This window comes from Dipodomys ordii, unplaced genomic scaffold, assembly GCF_000151885.1.
Source record: "Dipodomys ordii isolate 6190 unplaced genomic scaffold, Dord_2.0 Scaffold53, whole genome shotgun sequence".
Lineage (NCBI taxonomy): Eukaryota > Metazoa > Chordata > Mammalia > Rodentia > Heteromyidae > Dipodomys > Dipodomys ordii.
The window spans coordinates 11477513-11489043 of NW_012267269.1; the positions used below are offsets into that span (position 1 = coordinate 11477513).

General features: G+C 43.6%; 1 protein-coding gene across 7 annotated transcripts in view; it reads right to left on the minus strand.

Moving 5' to 3' along the window:
* Mob3b (MOB kinase activator 3B) overlaps positions 1-11525 on the minus strand; it is a 180904-nt gene extending 169379 nt beyond the window's left edge. For 4 of the 7 annotated variants that reach the window (XM_013020822.1, XM_013020823.1, XM_013020818.1 and 1 more), the window contains exon 1: positions 11336-11525. The gene's annotated coding sequence lies outside the window, so the exon portion shown is untranslated. Of the gene's footprint in view, positions 1-10046; positions 10205-11313 lie in introns of those variants that run through there. The other 3 variants (XM_013020821.1, XM_013020819.1, XM_013020824.1) reach the window with 2 other exon arrangements.
* Between the last annotated feature and the right edge of the window lie 6 nt (positions 11526-11531).

An 11531-nucleotide genomic window follows, 5' to 3' on the forward strand; every position in this document is an offset into this window, starting at 1 on the left:
AAAAAATTTAAAAAAAAAAGAGCAAATCACCTAGTTACTCAGGAGGCTAAGATCTGAGGATGGTGGTTCAAAGCCAGCTCGGGCATGAAAGTCTGGGGGACTCTTAGCTCCAATTAACTGGCAAGAGCCAGACGTAGAGTTGTGGCTCAAATGGTAATGTGCTAGACTTGAGCAAAAAACCTCAGGGACAACAATCAGGCACTGAGAAGCAGTACCATTTCTGATCTGAGGAGATAGGTAAATTAGCCAAAGGATACAAAGCTGTGTGACATCACTGGAGTAGAGGTACAAAAGCGTTTATGATTTCAATAGTCCCATGGAATTTCAAAGAAGCAGCAGCAGAAGTAGTAGAGGACATTAAACCAACACTTGAGTTGTCCTGTGTCATTCTGTGATCTTCTCAATCACCCTCCAGCACTCAACTTTGTCCCTTCCTCATCTTCCTAAACAATGAGAACTATCCCTGTCATTGAGACATGGCTTCATTATTGTCATTCAGTCACCCAACAAATAATAGCTGAGCACCTGCTTTGTGTCAGCTTCTGTGCTAGCTATTGAAATGTATCATAGGCCAAGTGTGGCAAACAACTTGTCCTAGACCTAGTATTTATGATTGGCTTTTCATGTAGATTAAAAAAAATAGCTCCAAATGATGTTATACATACATTAACAGAGATACACATAAGATTAACATATATATACATATATATACATACATACATACAAACATATATATATATATATATATGCTCTTCCATTCCCACCCATGGAGTGATCCAGGTCTTGCCATCTTGCATTCAGGAAGGAGCCATAACAAACCATCTGCTGCACCTCCACCAGGGAACTTCATGGTGAGTGAGAAAAAAGACACAACCCAGGGCACAAAGCAAACTGTGGCTTCAGGGGATAAGAGAAGCCTCTGTCTTCCTTAAAAGGATCATATTTTCTAATTTGGATATATCCATATAATAATGATGGAGTCATTATGAATCTCTACATCAGAGACAATATTAAGAAACGTACAACCGAGAAAGGGACCAGAAAATCAGGTGAGAGGTTATCCCCAAAGGGCAGGCAGTAAGAATGAGTGAGTTGGCAGAGTGGACAGGGTGGATCTGGCCAAATGAACTGTACACAACTTTGAGGTGACCTTATCTACGTGATCTGTGGGAAGAACTTCCAGATTTGCATACCAATTTCTTATCCCTAGGCTCTCTCTGGGGCCCAATCACCTTCTGATCCCACAAATGGAATGACTGACTAATGCTCACACACTGAGTAACTGGAATGATCAACAACTTACTCTCACTCTGGCTTGAAACTTGCCACTTTGTGGGAAGTAATAAATCTTAACAGCAGATGCCATGCGCCCTGAGCTAAATCAAAGCTATCTTGTCTAGACTGAACTGTCTCATTTCTCCATTTTGTCAAATTGCACCTGGCCCACTATGGGTAAAATCCACATGAAGTTCACAGGGTTCCACAGACAGAAGGACAGACTCTGCCAATCAGCTTTCCCTCTGAGCAGAACTGGACCACATACAAATTACCCCAGGGCAGTCTAGGAAGTAAAGCAGATAGCACAGAAACAACATTAGCATTCCAAAGCATACCCTGATAATGACAGACTGGCCAGTTGTGACAGGAACATCTAGAAGCAAAAATGTTTCATACACTGTCATTCTCTTCAACTTTCTGATTTTGAGATATACAGGTAGCAAGGCTGACTGATGACCTGAATTGCGTGTGAGTATGTGTGTGTGTGTGTGTGCATGCATGTGTGCATATGTGTACATCTTCTTTGCACAGTTGTTAGGGATATGTGCACAAGTATAAAGAAATGCAACCAATTCGTAGTTCCACCGGAGAGGAAAAGGTAGCAGAGGAAAGACTTCCTCAAGAAAGTGTGCCATTTTGAATTCTGCTCAGAGAGATCAATGGGCGCTTGCCTGGTGAACAGAGTTGTCACATTAAATAGGCTCCCAGGTAAATTTGAATTTCTGATAGTGAATGGCTTTATAATCCAAAGATGTCTCAGATATTGGATGGCTATTCTATTTGCTAAATCAAGCAAGGAAAGGTACAGTCATACATAATCAACCATCCCTCCTTTTTTTGTCATGAATATTGTCAATATCAACTTAAGTGAACATGTGCAGTACATGGGACATGAGATCCATGTTACAGGAAAACCCTGAGATCAAAACACTGCAAACATAGCTACTAACTCAACTGCAACTCCCTCAACATAATGCATGACAACTTACTCCTCCATCTGGAAGACCTGGGTTATGATTAATTTTTTTAATAAGAATATAATACTAGAATGGCGGCAAAGAGGAAAACTAAACTAAATGAGCTAAAGCAATAGAACTGTGCTTGCTGGAAAAATACAGGGAGATTCAAGATGGTTGACAATAACCAAATTAGTTGCCACCTCCATCATCTAGCGAGCAGGATAATAGCAAGGCAATTGTACAACCCCTCAGCTTGATTAGCACTGCTGAGCTGTCTCAAATGAGTGGAAAGTACACTAATCACCACCAGCATGTTGGGGTAGAGAGAGTTTTAAATTGGAAGCTCAACACTTATGCAATTACTCATTTCAAAAACCTGTAATTAAGGTATCACAAAGCATGGCAAAAGCCTCAAAGAACAAACAGTTCTAACTGAGCCTGTTGAAGAAGTTTCAGGTAGAAGAAGTTATATGAGCTATATAAGAAAGTGTGCCTTCAGAAGCCATTGTTTTGTATTTATACATACTGTACACAGTGTTCAAGTGAAGATATGTGTGAGTGTGAAAGCTCCAAAAACAACACATTGAACCCCCATGTATCTGTGTTGTCCTTATTAGATGAAAAGGAACTATACTGCAGGCAAATTGACATTTGTTTTACAAATGGTCCATGTTTAAGTTTAAAAAGGCATATTGATCCCATTTTAGGTATATAATAATTTTCTGGTTGCATGTGCCTTCTCTTGAAAGGAGTTTTGCCTTTTAAAACAATCAGTTGTTGACCAAAGGCAAGGAATTCTTAAACCTAGGCAAATAAAAATATGTTAATAAAGATCATTCACTGGAAGAATGATTTTTTCTGTCCCTATCTATTATTTAGCCATAAATCCATATTTATACATATCTATGTTTAACATATACTTACAGACACTATATATACAATACAAGCATGAGCCACCAAACCCATCTAGTCAAGAAATTTTAAGCCAAATTTTCAGTCTGCCACTACTATGGAACTCTTAGTGACTTCCCTTTTATTTTCCTAGAGAAAGGAATCCATTTGCCTTGACTAGAACCTTAAAGCCATAAATAGCCATTAGTACCACAGTCCTACTGGCTAAGTGTGAGTTAAGTTGGTTAAAATGGGTGACCTACCCATATGAATCCTTAATGAAAAACAAATACAGGAATAAACAAAATACCAGTACCATCATGCAAGAAGGAAAGACAGTCAAGCAAAAGTTTTTAAATATTGACTAAGCTATATCAAAAACAAAAGAGAATATGTGAGAAACTAATGAAAAAACGCTAAACTATCCTCAAATATACAACCTACTGGAGGAATTCTGCAAAAAGATACAAGAAGTATATGAAATGCAAGCTAGGAATATAATAGAATATCACCTTTTTCTAGCCACAATAGGAATTCAAGCCAGATTCATCTTGTATTTGACAAGAATGGTACTGAACTGACCAACTCTATTCTTCATCTTTGTTGAAAAGCAGAAAAATGAAAAGAAAATATTCAAATATAGACATGTCCAGCTGGGGGAAAAACAAAAGCAAAAACCTAAACTACATTATGCTCTGATGAACTAGCCATCAATATTCATAGGTGTGTGGTCAATGTCCACAGTTAGCTTCACGAAAGAGAGTCTTTGGCTATATGATCAAGCACAAAAATGTATTTTCCTGCTGGGTGCCAGTGACTCACGTTTGTAATCCTAGCTACCCAGGAGGATGAGATCCAGTTCCAAACTCAGCCTGAGCCAACAAATTCTAGAAACTTTTATCTGTAGCCAGCAAAAGCTTGAAACAGAAGTGTAGCACAAATGGTAGAGAGTAACAGCCTTGAGCAGAAAAAGCTAAGAGAGATCTTGGGGCCCTGAGTTCAAACACCACTCCTTACTCCAGTTCTGGCATAAATCAACAAAAAGTATTTTCCTGATGTTGGGTGCTGTCTTTTTCTTTTATTCTCTTTTCCTTTCCTTCCTTTCCTTTTTTCTTTTCTTTTTTTTTCTTTTTTTTTGTCTTCTCCTCCCACCCCACCAAACTCAGACTTGCTTCATCGGACACTTTATACTCATTGGAAGGTTCCCTACCACCTGAGCCACTACTCCAACCCCTCCTTTCCTTTTCTGTTTTTCTCTTCTCTTTTCTTTTTCTTTCTCTTTTATAGTGCTAGACGGGGAACCCAGAGCCTCATCTATGCTAGACAAGCATTATCACTGAGCTATACAACCCTAGTTCTTCTGTATCAGTATTTTTGTTGTTTTGTTTTGTTTTTTTGGTCATGGGGCTTGAACTCTGGGCCTGGGTGCTGTCCCTCAGCTCTTCAGCTGAAGGCTAGCACTCTACCATTCAGCCATAGTGACACTTCTGGCTTTTGTTTTTCTGTTTATGTGGCGCTGAGGAATTGAACCCAGGGCCTCATGCATGTGAGGCAAGCACTCTACCACTGAGCCACCTTCCCAGCCTTCTGTATCAGTTTTGTCATGATGAGTCTTTAGCACTGAAAGTGTCATCTACGCATATAAGGTAAGGCAGTACTAATGCTTTGTTCACTTAAAGAAAAAAAAAATCTCCGAAGACAGGGTAGTCACCCACAGTTTAAAAATGCCTTTGAGGAAAAGGAAAAAGGTCGAAATCCTGATAGTTGTAAAATGACTAGTGAACTAACTCCTCCCACTAAAGATCTTCAGGTATATAAAGTGACATGAAAAGAGACTTAAAACATCACTGTTAACCTTAGATATTGTGAAATTTTTAGCTTAGAAAAAAAAATGAGCATCAAGGTTGACATAACTCCAAAGTATTTATGCCTTGTGTTCCTTGTGGTTCTGCTCATCAGTCCTATTCTATCTCAAGTCTGTGTTCTCTTGAGTAGAATGCACCTGGAGAATTTGAAACTTATGATTATTAGCGACTCATTTCTGATAGCATGTCTAAGAGAAATCCAAGCTTTTGACTTGCCCATAGAAAATGGATCAGATGCTCAGCCTATAAAAAATGACATCAAGGAAGCTTTGTATGAAATAATCACGGGGACCTTGAGTATCTTCAGTCAATACAATTCCAACTCCACTTGGGAAAAGAAACACCTGACAGAAATCAAAATGGGACTTTTAGAGCAAATAATGTACCTGGAACAATGTATACAGGAAGAGAAGGAAAACAACACCCACATGAAAGAAATGAAAGAGGACAAGATGGAACACTCGGGAGAGAAGGTGCTCCAACCGGTTACCCTGCAATGGAGAAGTTATTTCAACAGAATCAAAAACTACCTGAAAAATAAGAAATACAGTTCTTGTGCCTGGAGGATTGTCCAAGTGGAAATCAGAAGATGTTTCTCCTTTGTTCTCACCAAACTACTCTCAAAGAAACAAGGTATATTTTTAGAATTAACATTACATTTCCCTCCCACATCTCCTTCTCCTTTTTCCTCCTTCTTCATCTTCTTTTTAAGGTGATTTGTGGCCTTTTAGAATCAGTCTTGTCCTCAGCTGGAATGCTGGAATCTTATGTAACGTTCACTGTCTGGAAAACTTGCCATTGGAACATGAACCACATTTACCTCTCTTAAGAAAGATAATGCTAATCATTTTCTGGGGGATTTAAGGGATTTTGTTAGAAAACCTTGATGACCACTTTAGAAGAGTAAGATTTCCTCTCCATTTCTACTCTTTTTCTTTGATCACTGTGTATTGGCTTTGTTCTACCGCCTGTTGAAAGTCACGATGACAATGGCTAAAAGATATGGAACAGAGACTGTTGTGAAATGTAGCTTATCTTTTTTTTTTGGGGGGGGGGGTCTGGTCATGGGGCCTGAACTCCGGGCCTGGGTGTTGTCCCTCAGCTCTTCAGCTCAAGGTTAGCGCTCTACCACTTGAGCCACAGCGCCACTTACGGCTTTTTTTCTTCTTTTTGTTTATATGGTGCTGAGGAATCGAACCCAGGGCCTCAGGCATGCAAGGCAAGCGCTCTGCCACTGAGCCACCTTCCCAGCCCTGAAATGTAGCATTTCAATGACTAACCTCTCTGATTATGGAGGTTGTTTACTCTATAAAAATTCAGTGCCCTAAAAACTTGCACAAGCTCTACAGAGTCAAACCCTTCCTTTTCCCCAGTCCTTTCCAGAGAAAAATGGTTGCTTATTTGCTTATCAGTTTGGTTTGTTATGAAATGATGCAGTTTGGATGTGCTTTAAGGGTGAAAATCTACAGTGAAATTTGAATGGATGTTTCAATTAGATGACCAATTAGCTCTTGGGAACCTATAAATTTGGTGCAGAGCTCTCATCATGCCTGATAAATATCATTTGCTTCCTACATTACTGGGAATATAGCCCAGTATTAGAGCACTTGTCTAGCATGTATGAAGCCCTTACTAAAACAAGCAAAAAAAGTAAGGTATGGAAAAAGCTGATATTATCATCATTATGTCTTTCATTGTCTCTGAAGTTAAAAAAATAAATTCCTGCTGGGCGCCGGTGGCTCACACCTGTAATCCTAGCTACTCAGGAGGCTAAGATCTGAGGATCGCGGTTCAAAGCCAACCCCGGGCAGGAAAGTCCATGAAAGTCTTATCTCCAATAAACACTTAGAAAACCAGAAGTGGCGCTGTAGCTCAAGTGGTAGAGCGCTTGCCTTGAGCTGAAGAGCTGAGGGACAGCACTCAGAGTTCAAGCCCCAGGACCAACAACAACAACAACAAAAAATTCCTAGAGCTTTATTATAGAAGAATTTTACATTGGGCTTTCCCAACTGAAAGACTACTTTTTTGTTGTTCAGTTAAATCTATTAGGAATTCTAATAATCCATGACATATTAAGGCCATGGATTTTTTAGTTATCTCTATCCAGCTTACCTAAATGCTCTTCCTGTATAGCCTTTATATGGCATCACCACCTAGCTAAATTAATTATCTTCTCTTTCTATTCTATCCCAATTCAGAATCATCTGTTTTCAAGACTGTGGCTACATAAATTTTAAAACGAGGGCAGAAAGTACCTGATTCAGCCTTTGGGAAACTCTCCTGTAAAGATTTACCAATATACTGCTAAACTGTTCAGATTCATGATTGTCCTGAGTTCATAACTCAAAGGGATATGGCCAAAGAAAGAAATTTTTAGTATAAAAGTAGGCAAATTTCAGCCAAGAAGGTTAGAAGAAATGTTTAAAATAATAAGTTGTGGATCATAGCATATGTGTTTATCAGCAGATGATCAAATACTAAAATGACCTAGTGTAACCCATTTAGTAAAAACAAAAATGGTTGTTTCAAATTGTTTCAGAACTAGATGGTAAGGCCTACAAGCCATAAAGGCATACAAGTTAATTAGCTGAAAGTATATATTCATTATTTTCCATAAAATTTTCTAATGCCTTTGCCTGGTCTCCCTGATAACCAACCTGGAATGATGGCAGTTACTTTAGCAATTTATGGGTTACAGTTTCACCAAATGTCTGTTATATTCAAAAGAACAGAATTTCTGAAGAGGAGCTGGTGATGTAGTTTAGTGGTAGAGTGCTTGCCTTATGTATGTTAAGACCCTGAGTTCAATCCCTACCACCTACCACCACAAGGAAAGAAGAAGAAGAAGAAGAGGAAGAAGAAGAAGAAGAAGAAGAAGAAGAAGAGGAGGAGGAGGAGGAGAAAGAAAAGAAGAATTGGCCAAGAAAGATGAACACTTGCCCGCCAATATAGATTGTCAGACTATGAGGACAGGGCCAGAAGTCAAGACAATTTTTTTAAATAAAGAATATGTCTAATCAAAAGAAAAAGGAGAAAACTAAGTAAGGATGAACAATATCATCAAAGGGGAAATGTTATTAGACAATATGAAAAATGGTTATTCTTGCTTCTGACTAAAGAAAAACAAAATATTTTTCCATCACATGGCAGAGATGGAAAACTGGTAACAAAGGCTGAGAACAGAGCAAACTGACTGTCTTGTGCATTTTTGACAAATGATAAACTGACAAATGTTTACCACAGGCAATATGACAATCTTCAATACCCTAAAAAAGTGCATCCATCTTATCAAATATTCAGTAATATAAAATATATTATATAATATATAAGAAATAATTGAGAATATTGTTTACTGGAACCATGTTTGTATGATCCTCTTAAAATCCTAGATACTCCGGAAGCCGAGATCTGAGGATCACAGTTTGAAGTCAGCCAGCTAGGAAAGTCCATGAGAGTCTTCTCTAAATTAACCACCAAAAAAACCAGAAGTAGGGCTGTGGCTCATGTGCTTTAGCACCTGCCTTTAGCAAAAAGCTAAGGGCTAGCCAGACCCTGAGTTCAAGCCCAACTACTAGCACAAAGAAAAAAACAACACAAAACCTCATCTCTATGTATTTTCTATAATTTTTTAACTTCTAAATTAAAATAGACTGTTTTAATTGTAAAATTAAAGAAATACAAGCTTATCTTCTCCCAGAAATAACTGGAAGGGGTACTGTGGGACAAGCACATCGTTAATGATGAGTTTTGGTACTTCTTTAGCAAGAGGTACCTAGAATAGGCTCCTTCCACAAGCCCTTTCATTGTTTTGTTGCTGCTGCTAAAGTTCCAAGAATTCTTCCTGGGAGATCATTTTTATAATGAAATATTAATAAAGTAGTTTCTCCTTTAAAGATTGTGCTTTTTTGGTCCCACTGAGAGTATCCAGAAGTCTCTGGAGAAAGTAGTCTGTGTGTCTACATTCCTAACTTGACAATCTTCTAAGTTCTCTTACGTTAGTAAAGAGCAAACCAGATCTGTGCAGAGCCCAAGTTTCCACTTCACATGTTGGAATAAGGATTGGGACACGGCTCAGTGGGAGAGCACATACTCAGTGTAGAGGAGGCGCTGGGTTCCACCCCTAGTACCAGATGGAGAGAAAAGTTTCAATGCAGATAGGTTCCAAGGGCTTGGGGGGGAGTGGCGCGAGTGAGTGATACAGAACACATACACACCTTCCACCCTGAGTTCAATCCCTAGTGTGGGGGGGGGCGGGGGAGGGGCGGGAGAGATTGTCACCACATAAGCATCCTCCTTCCCCAGAATGGGTGAGGGATCAAAAACTGGAGGACAAAGAGAGTGTCATTGAGTATCCTTGATTATTCTGTGTCCCACAAGAAACATGGACAATACCAGGGTACAAGGAGGTCTAGGTTCCAACAGGTGTTCAGATTCAGCTTCCCTTCCTCACGGTAGGAACACTCTCCTGAAACCATGCCTTGGCGGGGCAGGAGGGGGGGGTTGCATTCTCTATTTAGCTTTTGCCCTAGTTATTCAATAAATAATCCACACCTCACTAAAACAAAAATCACACCACCCATAAGCATCTAAGTTGCCCCCAGGGAAACTGAGGCACCTGTAATCAGGGGCCATCTCCAGGGAAAGTCAGGACTTGGGGGGGGAGGGAGGGAGGGGCATGCTACCTGTTCTCAGGGATCTGGAAGGCTTAAAACACCTCTGGGGCCGCCTCTGTGTATGTGCACGAGGTCTGCTGTTCCTACCAGGCAAGGGGGTGGGGGAATTTAAACTTGGAGCCTTGGGTCAAGTCAGATCCCCCGGCAGATTCTACCGTGAGCGACTCCACCACTACCCCCAGGCGCTCCGGCGCCTCCCGGGGTTTACCTGCATCCCCATTCATTTGATGGCGAATCGTCTACCTTCCGGACCTTTGGCAATGGTGCAAAGCCCCCAACCAGCCTCACAGAGCGGGGAGGTCACGGAAGCCGCTCCCAGCCAGGTGGAGGACACCTTCGGATCTCTGAGGCCGCTTCCCCGCACCCGAAAGCAGCCTCACCTTCGGCCTCCCCGCCCTTCCCCGGTGCGTGCGGGATTCGATCTGAGGAAGGCGCCCAGGGCCACGAGCCAGCCAGCCCGCGAGGAAGAAACGAGTTCCCCGCGGCTCTCCAACCACAGGGCCGGGCGAGGCGGACCCTCCCGGGTTCAGCTCCTCTCCTCTCCAAGCTGGGATCCCTGACCCGAGCTGGCCCAGAGGCCGGCGTGCAAGGCGGGCCGGGGGGGAGAGGGGGGAGGAGGGGGGGCAAAAGGGACGCCATTCCTCTCCCCACCCCCGCCAAGCCCCCACCAGATGTTGGAAACGCAAACAATGGGAGAAACGCGCAGAAACAAAAGGCCATTGGCACCAGTCGGAGGTGCGCGCGCGCGGGGCGGGCGGAGAACGTTTACGCGGAGGGGGGTCCGGGAGGGGCGGGATCGCCCGTGGTTTCGGGTCTCAGAGGCCGGGGCGAGGGCAGGGGCAGAGGCGGGGTGGGGGGGATGACTTTTTGTGGTGGTTGTTTTGTAGCATTTTGCCACCCACACCTCCGAAGAGTCCGACGGTGGGGAAGAGCCGAAGCAAAGGGAAGTTGGGAGTCGGCACCTTCTCCCAGCCGCGGGCCCGCGGGGCTGGGTGGGATTCCAGGTGTCTGGACAGTGGGCCCCTAAACCAGCGAGGTGGGGCGGGTTCTTTTTCCTTTTCCTTTTTAACATCAAACCTCGTCAGCCCCACTGTGGGGAGGGGGGAAAAGGGGTGGGGTCCCGGGCTGAGTGGGTCCCGTGCAGCCCCCACCTCCTCCTCCCCGAGCCTCCACACGTAAAAGTCCTTCCTGGACGTCCAAGTGATTTTCACACACACACGCACACACACACACACACACACACAACTCCTGCCAGGGCGCACTTTTGTAAAAGTTCCTCTTCCCGCCACCGCAGCCCAGCGCGCAACTCCTCCGGCATCCAACCGCGACCCCAGGGGAAGATCGAGGTCGGATGAGCACCCCGCAAGGAGGACTTTTGATTGCTGTCGCTTTTTAAAAGGACCAAGGCCACAAGACGGGATCCTCGTTCCCGCCCCTTGAAGTGCGCACCCCAGGCAGCCAGCCTAAAACCCGACTCCCGAACCCCCAGAAGCTCCGAGAGCGGCGGGGAGCGGGGGAACCCCGTGTCCGGGAGCGAGATCTCCCACCTCTCGCTCCCCTGGTTGGAGCACCCGCCCCATGCGCCCCGCACCTCGGCCCGCCTGGGCGCAGACGGGAGTGAGGAGCGACGGGGTCGCGCCGTCTCACCTCGCCGGCCGCGGGTTCTTACCGTGGACAACGTCAGTCGAAGGGCCCGGCCAGCTCCTTTGGCCCGCTCGTCTGTGGCAGGATCGAGGAAACAAAACAAGACGGGTGAGGGGCTCCAGAAGACGGGGTGACGCTAGCCGATCCAAGCGAGGGGCTTTCTGGCCAGCGCGCGCCGCTCCAGCAGCTCCAGAGCAACCTCCGCACGCACCCGGCGGCGC